This window comes from Mytilus californianus, unplaced genomic scaffold (assembly GCF_021869535.1).
Source record: "Mytilus californianus isolate M0D057914Y unplaced genomic scaffold, xbMytCali1.0.p SCAF_3, whole genome shotgun sequence".
In the NCBI taxonomy this organism is placed as follows: Eukaryota; Metazoa; Mollusca; class Bivalvia; order Mytilida; family Mytilidae; genus Mytilus; species Mytilus californianus.
This window is the reverse complement of record NW_026262679.1, coordinates 68,697,434-68,722,456: the sequence shown is the minus strand read 5'-3', so window position 1 is coordinate 68,722,456 and position 25,023 is coordinate 68,697,434. Positions and strand designations below refer to the sequence as shown.

The window sequence follows — 25,023 nt, the reverse complement described above, 5'->3', positions numbered from 1 at the left end:
AACTTGTTACAGTCGATTCGTGGAAGTAAAAGTAATATAATTTGTAACATATAGCAGTCGTTTCGTTGAAGTAACAGTAATATATGAGCTGTCGTAGGTCGGTTTTATATTATCTCTGTTCCGAAACCTTTAAGTAGCAATTTTATAGATAAAAATTGGTTCAATCGGTTCTCTTTTCTGTCTATGACAATTTTTTAATGGTTCAAAATTAGGTTTATCGCAAGAAATTTGGTACATTGTTTCTTAGATAAAACGATAAAAGCATTATTAATTATAATGGGGAAAATTCAAAACAATAACGATGAAAGTAACAATCGAAAATGATTACCCTCCTTCACATTGGAACAAGCACTCATGTATTAATCATATTATTGGAATGTGTAGAGATAGATAGTAGAGGAAGATAAATTAGAGTCCTTAATGACCTCACGAGGACATGATGCGTCCAAAAGCACCACGTACTTTTAATCAGCTCTTCAAGGTTTGTTTTTACTTTTTAGCATATCATATTTTTCATATAAATTGTCACTCGTTAGCTCTCTTAGACATTTAAAGACACACTGGTCAAATGTAAAACGAACAGCCAAAAATAGTTTTACATAGCAGTTTTCTAAAAACAAATAAAGTGTGGGCAACTGGAACCTCACAAAAAAACGGGCGAGAATGCATGTTGTCAATTCCTGCTCCACTAGTGACACCCATCGTGTTACTCCTGTTTAAATTAGTTGGTGAAACGTATTCAGTGATTTGGCATCGTACAATTGCAGACTGGTTACTCAAGCCATTACAAATTTCATAAACCAGTAGTAAAGGATTTCTCTAACATAACTATATATGATTAATAATCTAAGACTGATGTAAATTAAGAAAGCATAGAGGTTTTGGAAATTAAAAAAAAGTAATATTAATTTTTTAGGTGATTTTAATGACATGCATGTTACTCATTGTGTTCGTCCAAACCGAAAACACACAGTCCGAGGGTATAGTTTTCAGATATATTCCTTACGCAGTGAGTATTTCTTACGTCAACATGCGTTATTATTATTTGATTGATTTTAAACATAAAGATTTCAAAAGATCAAAATTCTACAAAGAAATATTTGGGTAATATAAAAATTACTTAAAGGAGCTAATGGGTATATTTCAATGAAACAGCAATTCAACGACAAAAAAATCTAGAGACGACATCCAAGTCCTTTATAAAACAAAAAGGCATCTTAAAGTCCGTTACTTTTTGAACGAAATACACTCTGTGGTGTTTAGACCAATTTTAAGGGACGTAGGATTATAACACTCATTTAAAGGGATTTGGAACATTTGTTTTCACTTAAGGGGAATGGGATATATGAACTATTAAAATAAAAAAAATTATTTCACAGAAATCATATGAAATATTTATGTTTAGGATCCATTTTGGATATCATTTCGATCATGGGAATACATTTGGTTCTTGTCATTGTGTATTAATTAGATAAAGTGTAATTTCGTGTATCATCTAAACCAAGCTTCCTCCTGAAATGAGCTATCCTTAGGTGATATCTGTTAATACTAGTATAAAATTAAGAAGATGTGGTATGATTGCCAACGACACAACTCTCCACCAGAGAGATTAACAATGATGTTATAATTTTGATTAGATCACCCTACACTTCCCTTGGTTTTGAATTGATTTCCCCTTACTTTTTATTTTTTGTTTGTTTTATTTTCTAATTACTTGTTTGAAAGAGGACGCAGTAATTGCATTATTCAAACAAAGTATTAATCGAGCAAATATTTTAAGTCTTAGTATTTCTTTGGTACTAGATATATGCAATAGATGGCCGTCCGTTTCCCTGTGTGCGATTTATAAATTCGCAAACACGTTCGGTCGGAATTGAGACGTAAGATTCAATGCCTTATGCAAGGAGTTGTCTTGACGTTAAATTAATCTTAGTTTATATCTTTGAAGGTTTCGTAGGTCGGCAGTTGCAATGCAAAATTTCTTCTTTCTTATATTCAAGTGGCAGTTTAAATACCACCCCTTTCCTTTTAAACTTTGCAGTACCTATCAAATGGAATCATTGTTTATTTGTTCTTGATCTGACTTTACGTCAAATGTCTACCATTGGATGTTCAGCAAGCAGCAATAAACTGATTAAAGAATCTCTTGAAAATTACTTTTTTATAATACAGTCCGAATTTAAAAAAGATACATTGTTTTTAACTTTTGTAGTCACTCCAAAAAAGACAAATTTGTTTAGCCTCTGATACATTGTGTTAATTTTTCTATCTTATCAGCCACACAAATTTCTTGTTATAAGTCGTGTTGTGTGGATCTATTTTAGAATCATTTGTTCGTCGTTAGAAAGGATCGGCAGGGGTGTTTCTTTTACAACACCACTGAACAAGAGAGGAAACAAATACATGATCCGATAGACGTTTATGCTTTTGAGGTACGGCTAGAATTGCTTCTCTAATGTTCAGTAATGTAATTTCACACAATGAACTACCGAATATTAGACGCAATTATTGACATATGTTCTATCGAGCTTGCTTAAACATCCGTCAAATATGTTAGACAAAATAAACTTAGTCAATTTTATGTAAGAACAAATATCGATCAAAACTATGAGATTTAATATAAATGGTGAATAAGAACATAGCATATGTACATATTCTTTACAGATAAGAGAGATTACGTACATATATAAAAAAGATTTAAAAGTTGCAAATTGAAAACAAATATATAATGCCTATCCATTAAATTATGCTAGTGGTAATTCTTTTTTTTTTCTTATACTTAACAGTCTTTGCTTTATTTTTGCAGTTAAAAGTTTTAACAATGGTACATAACTACACTTCATACTTTAGAGCGGCTTCTAAGAATCTCTACCATACTGATTCGGCTATCAAAGTATACATAAACTTGTGTAACAAGGGAGCCTATCCTGTATGGCTATATAAAGGTCATACATAGCAACGCCATTTTCTACAGAGTAATTTTTAACATAAACTTCCGAAGTCAATTGATAAGTGTTTATAAAATAAAGACTGTATATTCTTACTTGTTACTTTTCATTTACTGAACCTCGCCTGCTGGTCAACAGAATGTCAATTTAGACAACATCAATGAATACCAGAATGTAAACTATAACTAATATAAGTCTTCTTAGTTTATCTAACGTGAAAAATAATGGTTTTCGCTGCAGGAGTAAGCATCATAAAATATGTCGTTACTGCTTTCAACTGTTTCACTCAATTAATATGATATAAGATACCTAGTATTTTTCAAACACAATGGTAAGTATGTTACATGTACGCATACGCTTTGAAAATCTCGGCCATATCAATGGCGTTGAAGGTCTTGTCTTTTCAAATCAGCTGTTGGAACACATAAATCTTATAAATGCCGTCTTCTGTAAAATGCTTTTAATTCTATCTTTGCCGTTTTAATTCAAGAGCAGCAATGGGCAATGCACAATTGTTTATAAAAAGAAGATATCAAATACGAAAAAAATAGGGAATGAAATTAAAGTATGGGTTTTCAAGACCCGATTAATATTCATGTTTCATGTTGACATTATGTATGATACTGCGAAGCACTGCGTACCTTTTTAGATTGGTTTAAATTGATGTACATGTACAAACAGTTTTTCTTTCTATGTAAGCATGTGCTTCGTAAAATTCCTGTACCAAGTCAGGAATGTGGCAGTTGTTTTTTCCTTGTTCCGTTGATTGATAGCCGTTTGAATTTGTCAGTTTTTATGGGCTTCTCCTTTTTGAATTTGCCTTGGAGTTCGGTATTTTTGTTATATTTTTTTTCTCCGTAAAGATATGACTACAAAATCAAAATAATATTGGTTTTAAAACAAATCAATTATTTCGCCGTAACTCTTTTGAAATAATGAAATAACCTGACTGCCAAAATTGAGTACATGACGAAAGGAATAAAACCACTGAAGTTGAACAATACATTTCACTTCAATTTTTCATAAATATTTTTATAAATAATTTGCTACATTTACTTTTTAAGTTAACAATGTGAATTTTGATAATTAAAATAAAATCCAATTCATATGTTCTACAATGTCAACAACAATAAAAAATGAATAAATACATAAGCAAAACAATAGTTAGAAATGCAGCTTTTATTACACATCAAGGAATCGACTTTGAATTTTCTGTAAAATCACATTTATTGTCTATAAATATACTATACAATACAGTCATCATTGGATATGCATCTCACTGCAATTCAACAGTTCAAGTAATAATGGGAGCAATTTTCACTGCCACAAACTGGTTCAAGAGCTGTAGTTACGGAACCAAAACAAAAACCTTCAAATAACTGCTTTGCATGCGCATTCAGTAAAAGTTATCCCATGAGGACGCGGTGTGTCAGTGTAAGATCACCCCGATGGCCGGATAATCAAGATAATCAAATATGTTTGTTTAAATTGCATTCATGGAAGCAAAATACAAACCTTCAGCTGATTTTTTTTAGTAGCTACTAACTACGAATATGATTTCAGAGAAGATTGGAGATGTTGAATATTTCATTGACGTTAAATCTGTTAAAAAAACAACAACAATAAGACACCTTCGAGCTTATGGGGTTCTTTACTTTAAGCAAATCATTGTCATGACGAAACAATTTAAAATTAAAAAAGTAAATGTTTTGTATAATTGATAAATAAATATTACATTTAGTTAGTGACTTTCAATTCATTTGGAGTATTATCATTACAAAGGGATAACATCAAGTAATACACTAGGGGGATACAATTAAAGTGAATTGCATTATATGAGGTCTTCAACAATGACAATATAGTTCATGAAATTTCAAACAAATTTTAAACAGCCAAACATGTATTTCCTTAAAAAATAGGTTGGTGTTAACATTGACAACATGACAACTAAAAGCCACTTATGTTACAGTAATTAAAGGTACGGGACAATTTTTGGTTAAGAATCTTTTTTTTTTTCACTGAAGTCTCTTTTATATAGACCGAAGTAGAAGAGTCGACAAACATCGTCTGGTTACTGCTGTTATGTTTGGGTTCCACCTTTAAATGTTTGCTTTTATTAACGAGTATTGAAATTTTAAAATGATATTCGAAAGAGGCTCGACTACTATCCCATGTGACTGTGATATTCGCATTTACAATTACTAGTATCCGAATTTGTATTAGTTTAAATTTCTAAAACAATAAACAAGAAAACCATTTTGATGTAGAGAGAGGTATGCGCACATTTTGCCAGTATGGTACTTTCACCTTCAAGTAAACGTGCACTAAAAGTGTTGTCAATGTTTAAAAAGGATAACATAATATTGATAATAACAAAGTAACAATTTGATATAAATAAATATAACAGGAAGAACTCAAGCATCATTTGATAATGTACCGGAGTGTCAAACCATGCATTCCTTTTTTTTCTATTGATAAAGTTATTAATTTCTAGATGAAATATTATCTAATAAGTTCTTTCCACCTTTCCGTGGAAAGACCTTTAGATTTTGTTCTGATTATTAGGTCTTTCCACTTTTCCGTGGAAAGACCTATTGATTTTGTTCTGATTATTATTATTTTTTTCTTCCTCCTAATTTTTTTCTTTCGTTGCGTTCTTGTTTTATAAGATGTCGCTTATATATTTGGAATATGATATCGTACAGTTTATACGCTTTGAAACTAACACTGCTTAACCGAACACTTTACGTTGTAAGAGTTATCTCCCCAAACACTGTTTTTATTGTGGCCACTACTCCTTCGCAACCGTAAAAGTTTACAACAAATTTATTTTACCAAATTGCTCGTTACATCTTCAGGATTAGGATGACTATTTGGATTGACGCTATCCGGAGACTCCATTTGAGAGTTATTCCCCCTTATGCATTTGATATAAGAGATATGCATTTCGAACTGGTAAACCATAAGTGATAGAGACCTAGGGTCTCTTGATTTGAGATCCTTGGTCCAAAAAAATGAAAATTATGTCAAGGTCAAAGGTCAAGGTCATATTCTAAATTTTTATTTTGTCTTATTTTCACTTCTTTCCAAAAACCGTATAAGATATCGACAAATTATTTTTACTTAATTGTTAGTTGCGACATGTCGTAACACGTAAATTTTGATTGCAAGGGTACGTTGACCGTAAAGGAGAGTTTTCTCCCTTTTTATATTTAGAATTACATGTATGGTGGTATAACTCATTTACCAAGTATGATAAAGACCTAGGGTAATTTGATTAAAGGTTCTTGGTTTATGACCTTGAAATTGAGCTCAAGGTCAAAGTTGAAATTGACGTTCTAGATTTTGACCTTCGCTTTAACTTCATATTTAGACACGATAAAGTCATTAGGTTGCAATTTACATGAGCTTGAAAATCCAACCGGAAATGGCTTTGTGTAAACCGGAAGTAGTTTTGTTTTGTACTTTTTTTATGTTAAAGTATATAGAACCATATCTTTTTGGAATCAGTGTCAAGTAAACTATCAAATAATACCGGAAGTTACATTTTTCAGACCGAAAGTAACAAATTATCTCCCTTATTTCAATAACATTTTTAGAAACCATATATTTTTGGAATCAGCGTACATTAAGGTATCATTTGACACTCGAAATGACATTTTAACCCGTATTTCAATATTTTCATATCAAAATGAATCGTAAGAAGTGGAAAGACCTTCAATTGTTCTCTGAACAATTGGTTTTTAATTATTTTTTTTTCTTCCGCCTAATTTTTTTCTTGCGTAGTATTGTTGTTTCACAAGATATCGCTTAGATATTTGGTATATGCTATCGAACAGATTATACGCTTTTAAAACTGACACTGTTTAACCGAACACTTCACGTTGTAAGAGTTATCTCCCTATTCACTGTTTTTCTTGTGGCCACTACTCCTTCGCAACCGTAAAAGATTACGACAAATTTATTTTACCAAATTGCTCGTTACATCTTCAGGATTAGGATGACCATTAGACCGAAGATATCCGGAGACTCCATATAAGAGTTATTTCCCCTTATGTACTTGATATAAGTGGTATGCATTTCTAACTAGTAAACCATAAGTGATAGCGACCTAGGGTATTTTGATTTGAGATCCTTGATCCAAAAAAAAATAAAATTAGGTCAAGGTCAAAGGTCAAGGTCATATTTTAAATTTTGATTTTGGCTTATGTTCACTTCTTTTCAAAAACCATATAAGATATCGACAACCTATTTTTATTAAACTGTTAGTTGCGACATGTCGTAAGTCATTTATTTTGGTTGAAACGGTACGCTGACATTTGATAAGAGTTTTCGCCCCTCTTATAATTAGAATTATGATTATAGTGATATAACTCATTAACCATACATATTTGAGACCTAGGGTCTTTTGATTTAATGTCTTTGGTTTATGACCTCGAAATTGAGGTCAAGGTCATAAGTCAATTTGACGTTCTAGATTTTGACCTTTGCTTTAAATTCATATTTATACAACATAAAGCCTTTGGACTTTGTGCATTAGGTTACAAGCCATTATGACCTTGAAAGAGCAAACCGGAAGTGACAAATTATCTCCCTTATTTAGAAAAAAATGTATAGAAACCAAATATTTTTGGAATCAGCGTTCAATTAGCTATCATTTGACGCTGGAAATGACACTTTAAACCAAATTTTAATAGTTTAATATCAAAATAAATCTTTACGGGTGGAAAGACCTTCAATTGTTCTCTGAACAATTGGTTTTTAATTGTTATTTATTTTCCTTTGACATACTTTAAATGTCTTCCTCTTGATCTTAACACATGTTCTTAAGACGAGTTGTACATATGAAAAGTACACCAAAGTCATCTGCTTCAGGACTAAGAAATATGCTTTCATTTTAGAGGATATATATTTTTTTCAAAATACATTTACCCAATGTGTTATTCTTTTCGTTTGCTTATTTATTGATTTGTTTATTTTTGCAATAATTCAGTTTAATATTTAGATTTGTTTATTTATCTTGAAAGTATTCTTTCAAAAGTTAGATTTTCACAGAAATCTAATTACTGAGTTGGAAATACATTCAAATAAATTTCACCTCAATGTATATGTACTTATGTAAAGTGCTTAGTACATATTAAGTTCAATATGTAGATCAATTTGTTTCACCCTTTTGTACTTTTTCACGTAGCATCAATAAATTGTCCTAGACTAGACAAGTGACGTCGTGCGAATTCATTTCTGAAGATATAAATCATAAATTAGAAAGCTTTTTTTCAATCCATCAAATTTTAAATTTTATTCACAGAGGATATTTTTATCGAAGTGACAATGGATATCAATGAAATTGTATTTGTAACCTCTGCACTTCATTGTAATCGTCGTATTCGTGGAAGTAACAGTCTAATGTATGTGCTGTCGTAGTTCGGTTTTATGCTATCTCTGTTCAGGAACCTTTGAAAATTTATAGGTAAAATTTGTTTATTCAGGTTTCTATATGTCTTTGGTAATTTGTTAATGGTTGAAAAAAAAGTTTATCTTAAGAGATTTGATACATTGCTTCTATTATGAATCGATAAAAGTATAACTTATCGCGGTGTACTTAAGCGTGTTATTTAAGGTAAAGGGAAGGCTTAAAAACAATAACGACGATGGTACAATCGAAAATAAAGACCATCTTTCACATTGGAATAAGCACTCGTTAAATACTCATGTGTTAATCACAAATTGGAATGTGTAGAGATAGATAGTAGAGATAAATAAAGTGGAGTCCTTAATAACCTCACGCAGACATGATACGACGAAAAGCACCACGTACGTTAAATCAACTCTTCAAGGTTTGTTTCATCTTCTTAGCATATCTTATTTTCTATATAAATTATCACAACTCAAGTCATTACTAAATTCATAAACCAGTAGTACCTGGAATTTCTCTAAGCCTCTAACATGACCTTACATGCACTTTTGAAATGGATACATGATGTTATTTGAGCAAAAGATATTCATTGTCATTACCGTTTTCAACAGTGCTAACATTGAAAGATAGAATACCACAATTGCAACATAGAATGAAAACTTAAGCAAAGGACAACACAACCGCTTTTAAAAACTAAGACTGATGTAGATTGAGAAAGCATCGAGGGTTTGGGAAATAAAAAAAAAGTAGTATTAATTTTATAGGTGATTTTATTGACATGCATGTTGCTCCTGGTGTTCGTCCGGACTGAAAACACACAGCACGAGAGTATAGTTTTCAGATATATTCCTTCCGCAGTGAGTATTTCTTACGTCAACATGCGTTATTACTATTTGATAACTTTCAAATATTCTACGAAGAAATATTTGGGTAATATTAGAAATAGATAAAGGGAAATAATGGGTATATATCAATGAGACATCAATTCAACGACAAATAAATCTAGAGAGAACATGCAAGTCCTTTAAGAATTAATAAAAAATCTAAAAGTCCCTTACTTTTTATACGAAATACACTCTGTGGTATTTAGACCAATTTTAAGGGATGTAAGATTATAGCACTCATTTTAAAGGATTTGATATATTTCTTTTCACTTAAAGGGATATGGGATATTTGTACTATTGAGATACAATAAAAATTATTTCACAGAAATTTTTTGAAATATTTATGTTAAGATCCATTTGGGATATCATTTTGGTCATGGAAATAAATGTGGTTCTTGTCATTATGTATTACTTAGATGACGTGTAAAATCGTGTATCATCTAAACCAAGCTTCATCCTGAAATGATCTATTCCTATGTGTTATCTATTGACAATAGTTTATGATTTTAAGTGAATTTGTTCAACTTGTTTTATTTGGGTTTTTTTATGTTTTGTGTTTTTTTTAGTTATTTGTCTGAAAGAAGAAGCAATAATTGCCTTATACACACAAATATCTAATCGAGCAAATACTTTAAATCTTAGTTTAACTTTTGTACCAGATATATACAATAGAGGGCCGTCCGTATGCTAGTGTGGGGTGTATAAATACGCAAACAAGTTCGGCCGGAATGGGGACGTTAGATGCAATGCCTTATGCAAGTAGAGTGAATTTACAATGTCTGGACGTTAAATTAACCTTGATATATATCCTTGAGTGTTTTCGTAGGTCCGCAGTTGCAATGCAAAATTTCTTCCTCGCAACATACCTCATATATGCAAGTGGATGTCTAAATTCCACCCCTTTCCTGATCCATAAACTTTACAGAACCTATCAAATGCAATCATTGTTTATTTGTTCTCGACCTGACTTTACATCAAATGTCTACCATTGGACGTTAAGCAAGCAGCAATAAATAAATTAATAAATCTTTTGAAAATTACTTTTTACGATACTGTCCGATTTAAAACAAAATCACTGGTTTGTTTTATCACTCCATTAAGGTCAACTTTTATAGCCTCTAATAAACTGTGGTTTTTTTTGTATGTTATAAGCAACATACATTTTTTGTTATTAGTCCTGTTGCATGGATCTATTCTAGAATCATTTATTCGTCGTTAGAAAGGAACGGCAGGGATGTTTCGTTTACAACACCACTGAACAAGAGAGGAAACAAATACATGATCCGATTAACGTTTATGCATTTGAGGTACGAATAGATTTATCATTCTAATGTTCAGTAATGTATTAATTTAGATGTAAGATATCCATAACATTAAGCATCAGTGATTCGACGATATTCTAACATTTAATTTTATCAATTATTATTCAATATTTAGTTTTTCTACAATTGAATAACAAAAAATGACAGAGTCACAATTGTGCAGTATTTTAACCATTATACTCTGCGTTTAATTATACCATTGAAAGTTTGTCATCTGTTTTAGATCAGTGAAACCTAATTTCACACAAAGAACTAACGAATATTAGAAGCAATTAGTGCATGCTCTATTTAGCTTGCCATAACATCTGTCAATTATTTAAGACAAAATAAACTTAGTCAATCTTATATTAAAACAAATGGCGGTCAAAACTATGATATTGATTTTAGATGGTGAATTTGAAAGAGGGAACACGTTTTTTGCCGGTAATTCTCCGAAAAGAAAATTCCTTCTACAACATATTTTATCGTCAGTTATGTTCACATTTTCGTGTTTTAACACACTTTAGATGAAGCTGAACCATTATTACTTTCTAATTATTGATTTTTTTTTTTCAACATGTATGGTAACACTGCTAAAGACAATTTAGCACCTACATGTATCATATTTCATATGTATATCTTCTTTACAGATAAGAGAAATTAAGTATAAAAATGATTTAAAAGTTACAAATTTCAAAAATATATAATGGCTATCCATTAAACTATGCTAGTGGTAAATGAGATATATGTGGTTTTTCGGCTTATACTTAACAGTATTTGCCTTATTTTGCAGGTTAAAGTTATGACAATGGTACAGAACTACACTTCATACTTCCGACAGGCTTCTAAGACTCTATATCATACTGACCCGGCTATCAAAATATTCATAAACTTGTGTAACAAAGGAACTTATGATTTATGGCTATTTAAAGGTCATACATAGCAACACCATTTTCTACAGAGTCATTTTTGACATAAACTTCCGAAATCCGTGTATAAGGTTTATGAAATAAAGACCATATATGATTGCATTGTATTTACTGTGCCTCGGCTTCTGATAGCTAGAACGTCAAGTTAGACAACACCAATGAATGCCAGAATGTAAATTCAAATACTATAAGTATTCTGAGTGTATTAAACGTGAAAAATAAAAATGATGGCTTTTGCTGCGGGAATAAGCTTCAGAAAATATGTAGTAACTGCTTTCAATAGTCTCACTCAATCAAAATGATATAATATTCCTAGTATTTTTCAATGATAAACACAATGGTAAATATGTTACATGTACGCCTATGCTTTGAAAATCTCGGCCATTTCAATGACGTCGTGCGTCTTGTCTTTTCCAATCAGCTGTTGGAACACAGAAAACTTATGAATACCTTTTTCGATAAAATTCTTTCAATTCTATCTTAGTACTTTTAGTTCAAAAAGAGCAATGAAACATGCACAATTTTTTTTATTAAATGTCTCTTTCAAGTATAGTTTTTCGTTTATGCCTCGGCTTTTTTACATGACAAAATGAAAATGGAATAAATTCTAGAATTCGTTCTATTTTTCGTTTTATCTGTATTGTTTTTTCTGTAGTAGTGCCTCGAAATATACTAAAACATTAAGAGATACTCGTTATTTTGATATTCTTTAATTACTTCGAGAATAAATGTTCAAAACGCAGCAATTAGGTAAACTCGTACACAGTTATATTTCGGACGACACAATAATCAATCTGAGAAGCCTATACATATGTACTGATATTTAGCTAACATGTGAAGGAAATCAGCTGCGCATAGCACAGAAAAATAAACAAGAAAAATACATATAAAGAAAATACAAGTTGCATTGTTTGGTAAAATTCAAATTCATAAACAATCACAGTTTTACCAAAAAGAAAGCAAATCTGTATTTGAATTTGTTTAAATATCTTATATGTTATCTCGATACAAACTACTGTCGGGTTGGATTGTATTGTTGTACCTTCCAATGAACTCTACAAAATAAAACGAGATCAACATGGTATCCTATTTTTTTTTTCTTTTACAAAAACAAACAAACAAACAAACAAACAAACAAAATACGAAAATTTTAAAAGTTTTTGGTAAAATGTTTATATTGAGGACATCATTAACCAGAATGAATCTATTTGTATCAAACAGACGATAATAGTTAAATTGGAGAATTGGTCCAAAAGAACAAACTTCTTATGTTTATATTTTTTTTATTATTATTAAATTGCAAAACATCTTTTTAGGGTGCAGTTTTATGCCATCTTTAATCATTTACAATGTGGTAACATGTTTAGAAAATCTACAGCATTGTTTCGACATCTCAAGGAACACATTAGAAGCTGTGATATAGCAAAGTAAAGAAAATAAGAAAGACTGTTTGAAAATGGATATTGTGTGTAATAAATTTAAGAGAAATTGCAATCTACAGCTTTGAAAATTAACATTTATCCATCTAAGATTAGATTAAAGAAGATAGTTCTCAGGTGTGTCCAAAGACTTACGAACTCTGCTTTTAAAAAATACTGGCAATTTGTTTTTAGTATGGGAAGTTAAATAAGGTACAGTAATTACTTTTCGAAAAATCATAGCCATTTGCGGCCTGAATTTATATCTCTATATGACTAGGTATCATATTGTGATAGATAAATGATATGGGTGACATTCCTTGTATATGTTCAACAACAAAATAGAGTCGACTCAGCAAAAATCTGTCTTAGTATTTAATCAAAAATTAAGTGTGGTACCTAGTAGTGCAATTTGTAAATAGTACATGTACAATGAAGACTTTATTCGGTTATCTGTACTCGCGAATGATACTTTACTTCGAGTTTATGTAAGAATAGTTGTAAGATAAAGGTTTGTTCTGTTTGACCCGTCTCTAAAATGGAAAGACCGATTGGATTTATCATTGTAATTTTCCAGGTATTTTTCTATTATATTAAAATTTAATTCTTTTTCGTACGGTGCATCCTCGTTGGATTTTTATTGTTCTCTTATTTATCCGTGTTAATGGTGTTAAATTTGAAAATGAGTAAATTAGTCGAACGAAAAAAAATATGATGAAATAATGTTCATCTGTAGTTACAAAGGCATGAACAATGTTGCTATAAAATTGTTTACCTATCAACAAATAAAACGATTCTAAGTTTTGCATAATTATACATAGGAACTATATTTAAATGTTCTATATGCCTAATAGATGTAGGGATATACATCAATGAAACAGCAACCCACCAACACTTGTAACCATGATGTGGTATTTATTCTTTGTAAAAAGAAATATGCAAGCTTCTTTGGTGGGGTTCATGTTGCTCAATCTTTAGTTTTCTATGCTGTTTTGTGTACTGTTCTTTGTCTGTTTGACTTATTATTTTTTTAGCCATGGCGTTGTCTGTTTATTTTCGACTTATGAGTTTGAATGTCCTTCTTCTTCTCCAACATTCCATTTTGGTATCTATGATGAGTTTATTTACAACCACTGGATCGATACCACTGCAGGTGGAGTTTCTCTCCCCGAGAGTATCACCAGCACCAGCCCAGTAGCCAGCACTTCTGTGTTGACATGAATTATCATTGATATGGTCATAATTATAAATTAACTATTTACAAAACTTCGAATTTTTCGAAAGGCTAAGGATTTTATACCCCAGGAATAGATTACCTTGCCTGTATTTGTCAAAACTTTTAGAAATATTGGGTCCTCAATGCGCTTCAACTTCGTACTTTATTGGCCTTTCATTTTTTTTTTATTCGAGCGCCACTCTTTTGTAGACGAAACGTGTGTCTGGCGTACACAATTTCAATCCTGGTATCTATAATGAGTTTATGATCATTAGTATTATTATTTCGACTTATTTGGGTTTTTTTTTAAATATATACTGCATGGAAAAGGGTCACATTACGTCATTTAGCAATTTAGCAATTTAGCAATTTAACAATATTGTTCATATGCATATATTTAAAAACAACTTTAAGCATTTCTATGCATGTAAATCTTTAATCATTTGAATGTTTAATTATTTGATAGATTCAGAAGCAGATATATTTAACAATGGTCGGTGTTCATATTAAGTAAATATCATCCCCCCTTTTTATGTGTAAACACAGGCACCCGACGTCTGGAACCTCCCCCTTTTTATGTGTAAACACAGGCACCCTTGACACTCTTTGTTTCAACACTTGCCCAATTGTACCGCGATTTCGCGGGCATCTTCTTGTATGATAAATGTAATCCAGAACGCATAGAAAGCTTTAAGTTTAATACCATTTATATTTATTAAGTTTTTACTCTTAGTCTATTTCCAATACCAATATTTTGAATGTATACAGTCGACGGGTAAATAAAAACCAAGATACTTATCAATCGGATTTCACTACCTATTTTCAGGCCAATTTTAAACTGGGAAAAAAAAATCCTGATAATTTGAAGGGCTATGACTGAACGAGGCAAAACAGTATACTTATACACTAACGTTGGAAAATGCCAGTGTCAAAACTGAAAAAAAAAATATTGGGAAAAAAGTATCCTTTCCCTCGTGTATGGAACACCACAGCTGTCTTGTATATAAACTCATCGTAGATACCAATATTGAAATTTTGTATTTGCGCCGGACCCGCGTTTCGTCTACAAAACACTCATTAGTGACGCTCGAATAAAAAAAAGTTAAAGAGGCCAAATAAAGTACGAAGTTAAAAAGCATTGAGGACCAAAAATTCCTAAAAGTTTTGCCAAATACAACTAAGCCAATCTATTCCTGAGGTAGAAAAGCCTTAGTATTTCAAAAATGTAAAGTTTTGTAAACAATTAATTTATAACTATGACCATATCAATGATAATTCATGTCAACACAGAAGTGCTGACTACTGGGATGGTGATACCCTCGGGGAATAAAAACTCCACCAGCAGTGTCATCGACCCAGTGGTTGTAAATAAACTCATCATAGATACCAGGATTGAAATTTTGTATTTGCGCCAGACACGAGTTTTGTCTACAAAAGACTTATTTTTATATTGTAAATTCAGAAATTTATACATGTATATGGCATTTATTATTGTAAAAATTTTGAAGAATGGACAAAAAATGCGATTTTAATAATTGTGATTAAAAAAAATGAATACAGATCCATGTATTAGATACTAGAATGTGGGTTCTTATTATTGTGATAATAACCCAGTCGCATTATTTCCATTTATATAAAACTTTCTGAATTCACAGTAAATAAAATAATATGTCAGTGAGCGTCAACCCAACAAGCCTGAGATGGACTTTGTTCAAGCCAAACAACAAATATAGGTCACCATTTACAAGAGATTGTTGTTAGTAAAGATGACCTTTTTATGTCTTTCTTTGTACATTTACATACTCAACTATTTGTTTTATAGTTGCTTTATAAGTATTGACACTTGTTATTTTTTTTCTTAGACATAGTAAATTGCATTTGAATTGAAATAACAATTTTTTTCTCAATTTGTATTTCTTTTCAGACTTTTTAATATGTACAGGTAGTAAAATATATCACAGTAGTTATGTGATGGTTGTTTTCTCGTGATCTTAAGCTTCAGGGCGGAATATTTGTCACTGTGACATTGAGATGAAGAACTGCAACAAAAGTACTATTTGTTTTCCTAAGGTTGTGTAAGGTGTGTCATGATGCAGTACATCACATCCCGCACTTTTTATTTTTCATATCTCCTGCATTTTGTATGTGAGCAGTTTTCATCACTTGATTTCTGTTAAGGAATTGGAAAAAAGTTGGTCTTGGTGCTCTTTAAGACCTGTCACTTAAGGTCATCTACGTTAAACTGAATCAGCCTACAAACCTAGATGGGGTCAGATTCCTGTCAGTGTAACTGTATAATTTTTCCCTAAAATGAATTTGTTGTTTCCTTTCCTTTCGGTCAATAGTTCGAGGACTTTAATACATCCATTGATTACAAATTTTTAGGTTTAAAATGTCCTTCAAAAATTCAGAAAAGTGCTTTTTTATGAATTGTATCAGCCTTCCATGTGATAAAAGAATATTCCATTTACAACAAAAACACTGTTTCATGTATATGCCATTATCAGGACATACTTAGATACAAATGTTAACTTTTATTATGTACAAGTCCAAAAGAGAATGTAGCTATTATTTTGGGTCCGTGTAACACTTATCAATTTAATATTTCAAAAAGTTTTCAAATTTTAGTTTTTTGATTTTTTATCAAAGTTTTAAAATATCAAAATTCCAAATTTTTTATTTTTTTTCAAATTTTGAAAATTTCACCAAATAATGAAGATTTTAAAATTATAAACTTCATTTTAAAATTTAATTGTTTAAATATTTAAGTAAACTTTAAAAATAATAAACTGAACGTACAGTTTTGATCATTTCGCTTTTTGAAAGTTTGATTTTTTTTATTTTTGAATAAAATATAGGAAAGAGGGAAATGACTACGGGGGGATACCTGTTACAAGTGCGAAACGGAATAAGAATGGAAGGAAACGAAATGAAATTTACCAAAATAAATCAAAACGAAAACAATATTTTGTGAAAAACTAGATATAATAAAAATTATAAAACAAGAGGCTAACTTGTGACCTACCGAATTACTCATTACCGGATTTGTAATAACATGAGCAACTCGACTGGTGCCACATGTGGAGCAGGATCTGCTTACCCTTCCGGAGCACCTGAGATCACCCGAGTTTTTTTGTGGGGTTCGTGTTGCTCAGTCTTTAGTTTTATATGTTGTGTTTTGTGTACTACTGTTTGTCTATTGGTCTTTTTCCTTCTGCAAAGTAAAAACAGAAAAAAAATCCAAAAAGCATCAGGTGGTATAGCAATTGTTTACAAAAAGATATTTGAAAAGTATATTACATTTCATGAAACTGACTGTCAATTTGTTTATTGGAAGCAGATTTCAAAATTGCTTTTTAATCAAAAGACAGATATTTTAATAGGTTGCATATACATACCACCTGAAAATACTAAGTACCCAAATGTTGAAGCGTTTGACGAAATTGAAAATGAACTGACGTTATTTTTGAAAAAAGAAAAACTATAATATGGTTTGATCGGTGATTTTAATTCCAAAACCAGTGTGTTACCTGATTACATTATTCCAGATGACAATATTATAGATATTTTGAATCTTGATGAAGATAATGAAATTTTGGAATATTTATTTGATTATCAAAATCTACTGAGAAATAATATTCCATTGCATCGAGTGAGTGAATGTTCTCGTAAACCAAACAATTATGGTCACAGACTCTTGAATCTATGCAAAAAAATTAATATCTATATTGTTAATTCGAGAGTCGGTGATGATAAAGGTGTAGGAGCAAGAACATTCAAAGATATCAGTGTTGTTGACTATTTAATTTTATCTTCTCAGTTATTTCCCTTGTTGAAAAAATTTGCTATAGCTGAATTTGAACCGTTATTTTCTGATTGCCACAGTGCGCTTTGTTTTGAATTTCAAGCTTCACTTCTCACACATACTCGAGGCAAATGGGGCGATTTAAATGATACCAATCAAACATTTGTTAAATGGAATTCAAATCGTAGTTCAGAATTTGTAAATTGTATTCAAACAGATAGTGAGGCTATATTGGCTGATTTTGTTGGCATTGCACAAGTTCATGCGTTGCTATGACGTCTTTGAGTTAAATCCATTGGACATATACTGATTGATACTTTAGTCTTGAACATGATTGATCTTTTAGTTGTAATTGGCTCCGAAATAACTATCAGTAACTACAAGTCCTCTTATTTCGGTTCTTCATGTGTATTGTTTTATATTAGATGTTTTTGTATCGAATTGCAACTGATTTGTGCAGGTTTTTTTTACCATGTTGTGAAGTTACACCAGTGTCCCAGGTTAGGGTGAGGGTTGAGAGTTCACATGTATAACCCCGTCGCATTATTTATTTACCTCTCCAAAGTTAGGAGCCTGTAGCACAAAGGTATGTCTGTCATATTTGTTTATCGTTAATTGCTTAGTTAAACATTAGGGCGTTAGTTTTCTCTTTTTAATTGTTTCACTTTTTTTTTATATCGGGGCCTTTTATAGTCGACTATACGGTAAAGGGTTTCTCATTGTTAAATACCATACGATGGACTATGATTGCTTACATCCACTTCATTTAAACTTTGGTGGATAGTTGTCTCATTGGCCATCACACCACATCTACTTTATATATATATATATATATATAAATAAAACAGTTGGAATGTGATCTAATTCATTCGACATACAATATTCATCGAGATCCTATGGCTGCTTTCGTTTTTTTAGCTAACTTTGACCAAAATCTGCATTTGAAAGGGCCTCAAATTGTGAAAAGTAAGAGTTATAAAACTTTTATTGGCTATTATATATTTCTTGAAACTTTTTTCACGCTTATATATTGGCGAGTTTTGGATGTGTCTATGGGCCACTCGATATCTCTCGGCCGGAAGTCGGAATAAAATTCTCGGAACGTCTCGAAAATTTCGATCATTTATACAGGTAGTTATCTACGACTTTGATACGGTCCCTCTATGGCTAGGCTACCACGTGACATTGTATTTTTCAACAAAGACTTAGGCTGTGTTTGGATATACGCCAGAGGTGGCCTATGGTTATCCATGGGTACCTTTAGTTTGATATTCTATATATCAAAATATCAAACCATTGGTACCCAAAGATACCTGTGGGTAACCATAGGCTGCCTTAGGCGTATATCCAAACACAGCCTTAGTTGCAGTCAAAAAATTGTTTAAATATTAGAACCTATTTGCCTTTTCACAAAACCATATGTGTTTTAATAATGTGAATGTTTATTAAATATCAAGTATAATGATAACGCAATTATATAATTCATGCTTTTAGACGGTCCCTGTACTCGTTGTGTGTGTAGTATTAATAAACCTGGGAATACGGTAGTTTATTGACATATACAATTACCCAGAATAAACTGATTATTTCTGAACGTTTAACATTTGAGGTTTAGTATTTCAATCATAGCATGAGAAAATGTCGGAAAGAATTCTTTCCAATTTTCGCGGATTAGGTGAGATAAGTTGTCAAATTTTGGATGGTAAGTCAACACAAAAGGCACCCTCCTGTTGACCTTTTTTACTTCATATTGTAAAAGTTCATCTCGGCTGATGTTGTTAGCACGAGAAAAAACTTTATCAATGTCTTTTCTTTTGTAGCCCCGATGTTTTAGGTGACCGCGAAGTTCTTGTAGTCGTTTTTTTGCAATATCGTTGGTGGAGCAAATCCTTTTTATTCGTAGGGAATGCTCTTGGTGCAATGTTTAGGGTGACAACTCAAAGGAGATAGATACTGATGTTTGTCTGTGGGCTTGCAATACAGATCTGTAAATATGTTTCCATCCCTCACTTGCGTTGTAGTGTCAAGAAATGTGATCTTAGAGTCAGAGATTTCATATGTGAATTTTATTGAGGGATGGGCATCGTTGGCATGTTGAATGAACAAATTTAGTTCTTGTTCAGTATTATCCCACTTCATGTCAATATCATCGATAAATCGGAACCAAGAGAGGGGTTGATAAAGAGAAGAATTGAGAATTCTCTGTTCTAATTTCCCCATAAAAATATTGGCATAAGACGGGGCCATCTTTGTTCCCATTGCTGTTCCATTAACTTGGAGAAAGTGTTCACCATTGAATGTGAAGTTATTGCATTGAAATACCAAAGTTAGAAGCTGGATGAGACATTCAGTCGGTGGATGTAAGGTGTTACGAGAGTTCCAGAATTCCCTACAGGCTTCAATACCATCGTCATTGGGGGATGTTAGTATAGAGGGAGGTAACATCAAGCGAGACAAGGATCGTTTCAGGTGGGAGAGGGTTCAAAGATTCCATTTTCTTAAGATAATGTGTTGTGTCTTGTATATAGGATACTCGTAACGATCCAGCGCCCTCGTGGGAAAAAATCGTTGACTATTATTCAGACGTTTTATATATATATATAAAGTGCCTAGAAAATCAACCTAACAATGTTAGAGTAGATTTGATTCTTTACTTCCTCCCCAAGCGGGGCTGGAACCTGTACTTTTCACTTCATACTTCTACGGCAACACCGCCTAGCATTGCGCAGACGCCTTATCCCCTCCTCTAACTATAGCTGATAAAAATCAGCTTTCGTTTCGGGAGGTGTTACCTTCTCGTTTTTATATATATATATAAAACGTCTGAATAATAAATATATATATAGAAGTCTATAAAAAGGACCAACCAGCAAATTTAAGATGACTTATATATATATATATATAAGATCTATTTTGTTACATCTTGTGATCCGTTTATTTGGCAATCGCCAATGGCAGTCAGCAGGGTTTAAGAACATTAGTTGTTCGACCTGCTAGTCAAATGCGTTTTTTTAAAATATACTTTTTCACTCATTTTGGTCTTTTGGAAAATGTTGTTTGTGCTATATTTAGACCCCTCTACCAAGAAATTTGTTTTGCATGCACACGTATAAAAATTGCGGGTTTTATCCAACGCAATCATAGGTTTGAACGTTGTTCTCAATTTAAACTTGTATATATATATATATATAGAAGTCTATAAAAAGTCTGCAAAAATTTGTACACCATATCCGGATATACAAGTCTAAATTGAAAACAACGTTCAAACCTATGAAAAAGTATATTTTAACAAAACGCATTTGACTAGCAGGTCGAACAACTGATGTTCTTAAACCCTGTTGAAATAGATCTTATTATTAATTTATTACCAAACAGAAAACAATAAACTTGCGGAAAAGATTGTATACCGCAAACATGAGGTGCAAAAATGTGTACACCATATCCTGATTTCGACAATTAATGTCTCTTCAGTGATGATAGGAATCGAAACGGTATTTGGAAGGCCATATAATTTACCTCAATTTAGGATAGGCTCTTGAATTTTGAAAGAGTCAAAATAGGATGAACGGATCATATAAACCCGAAGGCAAATATAATACAAGCCCAAACATAAATAGATTCCCGTAAACGGCAGAATTAAACTTTTTTTCTTAACCCGATTTTTGGGTTTATATGACTGTAAAAAAATGATTGGTGAAGAAAAAATCTTATGGTGGTGCACTTCTTTTTTTGCTACGGCCCTTTGAAAGTACCCAATTTTGATGATTTTCCCATTTTTCATCAATTTTTACCTATTTTTGGGGATATCGTGAAAAAAATCACAGTTCCACTATTAAACTTTTTTTCATACTTTCAATAAAGATGAAGTGGACCAATCTGAATAAATTTAACCAAAAAAAAACTAAAGGTAGGTGTTAATATAAGGAAGTTTTAGCACATTTTGATGCTTTTTTGTGTCAACTTTACCATGCTGTCAGTTTTGTAAATTTGAGATTTTTCTCAGTTTTAAGAACAAAATGCATATTATTTCAACTTTTTTGTTATAAATGATTGAAAAAATACATATCTAAGAAAATTGAAAAGAAAAAAATGATATGGAATGTACATGATTCTGGTAAAAATCATTTTTTGTACCCCTCACCCATTTTCTCAAAATGTTGGCTAAAAAGACTGACTTGATTGGTCGTAAAATTTGAAAAATTGATTACTCAAAAACTACTCATTGTAAATACACAATTTTTTCACAGAGTTAAGTTTAATTATAACATTTTTAAAATTCATTGATAGTTTCCACTTGTATCACATATTGTGGAAATAATTCCAGAACGAGATTTCAACGAGACTGAAACGTCAGAAGAATACATCCTTAAAGTATTTCTTAGTTATTGTCAGACCCCCCCTCCCTTTTATAAATAAAATCTCATAACTCGGAAACGTAAAATCAAAATATATCGTCGAAAGGGGGCTTACGTCAATAGATATATAAACAATTCACCAAAGATACATGAAAATTGGTTGAAGCATTTTTGAGTTATTGTCCGACATATTGACGACGGACGGACGGACAAATGTATACCATAATAAATACGGTATACGGGCGTATAAAAAATGGTTTTTGATAAATTGGTTGATACTTTTTCCCAACCTTAATTTTGCCAATTTGAAAAGAAGACCGTCTTACCAAACAGAGTCAAATACTTCTTTTAATTTCACAGTACATTCATATATTATTTATTATTTAAAGCAAATATTTATTAATCAAAATTTGCAATAGATTTTCAATGGTTATTCCTGAAACAAAACTGAGAGGGAAAATTTATTTATCATAAACATTTTTAGTTTATTATTCAGAATACTAGTAAATATTTTAGACAGACAGTTCATTAAGGGAATATCTCTGTAGCTGCAAGGATGATATTTATCTCCAGATATGAATATTGGTATAGTAAAAGATGTTTCCAATGCTTTACAGAAAGAAAGACACAATCTTATAAAAGGTGAAGAACAAATTGTATCGAATTTCGATGCAGTAAAACGAAAGAAACATTTTTGTCGTAACTCCAACTATACTTTAGCGAATTAATCCTCAATGATAACAAATGCAGTGATTGAACAAAATCTGTATCATTAAAACCTTTACCAATAAGTCTATTAAGCTAAAAAGAAGAAAAGAAATGCAGGATAAATGCTGGACTTGTTACTTAATTCATGATAATACCCTAGTTTATGTTCAATACCACTTTTTTTAATCCTGCAGATGGAATTATAATTCGCGATGTATTGTTATTGCGATGAAATGTAAAATTTAGGAAAACAAATACCAATTTTATTATTTATATATACCTATGTATATACATGCATTTACAATGCCGTTTTTTCTGTTCTGATGATGATTTCTTATGTTTTGATCATTCAAGCATTAAGGGAGAACATAGCCCTAAGCAAAGATACTATGCAAAGCTCGGCTACACTTGGGGAGGCCTATCGACCAGCGAATTCTTCTCTTGCTAATGATGGTAGCTGTGAACAAAACTATATAGCTCCAGGCGGACCATTTTGCAGCCACACGCTAGCGGACGAGGCAAACTATTGGTGGGCACTTGAACTTGGACAAGAGTATAACATTAACACTATTACAATATACAATAGAAGGGACTGCTGTGGTGAGTGATATCTATATAATAATAAGGAGATATGGTATGATTGCCAATGAGACAACTATCCACCAAAGTTCAAATGAAGTGGATGTGAGCAATGACTCACCTACTATAGGTTGGGATTTGTGGAATCCTATTTGAAAAAATAGCAAACGATCTGGCGAAGAGAGCTCTATATGTGGACATATTTAAAAAGGGATGTGAGGTTCAAATGCCGACGCAGCAATACAACAGAGAGCAAAGAAAAAAATCAACAATAAAATAATGAACAAGCGCATGTACAGTACATCAAGCTCTAGGTCGTCCCGTTTCAAGTAAAGTACAGTTGTTCTTTGCACACAGTTCCAAAAGACGGCAAATATATGCGGGCATTGTTTAGAATATCTATAACATGATGTATTGTCGTGTCTTTATGAAGATTTATTATGTTAAGTAATCTGCGATACATTATATTAGAGCATAAATCTCCAATAAGACGGACAGAAGTTATCCATATTGAATACTATATACTAATATGTCGATGTACCTTATCTCCAAAAGAACACAAACATTGTAATAAGATAATGATTGCTTTTAATATTATATATGCATTCAAGTTTCAAATTGGTGAAGGTTTGTCAGATTTATCATTTAACATTGGTAAAGGGTTCCGCACATCCTGCAATTGCTGTTGTAAGTGTGATAGTGGGTAATTTTGACTGATAAAAAAATTAAGTCCATTTATCAGTAAAATACGAAAATAAAGAATTCAAACGTTTTCTGTAGATGTTATTTCTTAATCATGAAGAATCTGCTATCCAAGTTCGTACCATCCCATAAAGGTTGAACATAGTTATCTAAAAAATTCATCAAGACTGTACGTAAATGTTAACTGCAACACATAATATAAATCCATCTATCAGTAAAATACGGCAAAAAAAGAAAAAAATAACTTAATCTGTTTCATGTGTTATTTTTTTAAATCATAAAAAGGTTCTGTCCAAGTTTTATTAGTTCTATATGACGGCTTGACAAAGTTATTGATGTATAAAAATTTTAACCCATGACTGTATCTAAATGTTAACGGCAAAAAAATAGTCAATTTATCAAGACAATACGGAAAATGGAAAAAAAAGAATAGAAAATGAAAAAAAAGAATAGAAAATGAAAAAAAAGAATAGAAAATGAAAAAAAAGAATATTTTAGAAAGTGAGGTCTTTTGATCATGAAGAAGCTTCTGTCAAAGTTTCGTAAAATTTCCTCCGCTATTTATAAATGGCATTTGAGCGGACATCACAAAAAGGACATATCGAATGGTATTTTAAATAAAGGAATCCCTAAAGTGTAGCGATACTTGGTCATGATTAACATCTCTTCATTAATTTGTTTTGAAACATACTAGTATGTAGAAACAACATTGAAAAACCTCCATATGTTCAAATTCATCATTATGTCTATGGTACAAACCTT

At 31.6% G+C, this 25,023-nt stretch overlaps 2 long non-coding RNA genes across 3 annotated transcripts; both read left to right on the top strand.

The window, feature by feature from the left end:
* Positions 1–920: 920 nt before the first annotated feature.
* Positions 921–3,043, top strand: LOC127733223 (uncharacterized). The gene is made up of 3 exons (XR_007996924.1): positions 921–1,009; positions 2,325–2,432; positions 2,807–3,043. It is a non-coding gene; the product is annotated as an uncharacterized LOC127733223 (long non-coding RNA).
* Positions 3,044–8,074: 5,031 nt separating this feature from the next.
* LOC127733203 (uncharacterized) lies at positions 8,075–11,705 on the top strand. 2 transcript variants are annotated; one of them, XR_007996904.1, is made up of 4 exons: positions 8,075–8,785; positions 9,129–9,221; positions 10,448–10,555; positions 11,343–11,705. It is a non-coding gene; the product is annotated as an uncharacterized LOC127733203 (long non-coding RNA). The 2 variants fall into 2 exon arrangements; XR_007996903.1 differs by lacking the exon at positions 8,075–8,785 and having other exon boundaries at positions 8,801–9,221; positions 11,343–11,701.
* The last annotated feature ends 13,318 nt before the right edge of the window (positions 11,706–25,023 follow it).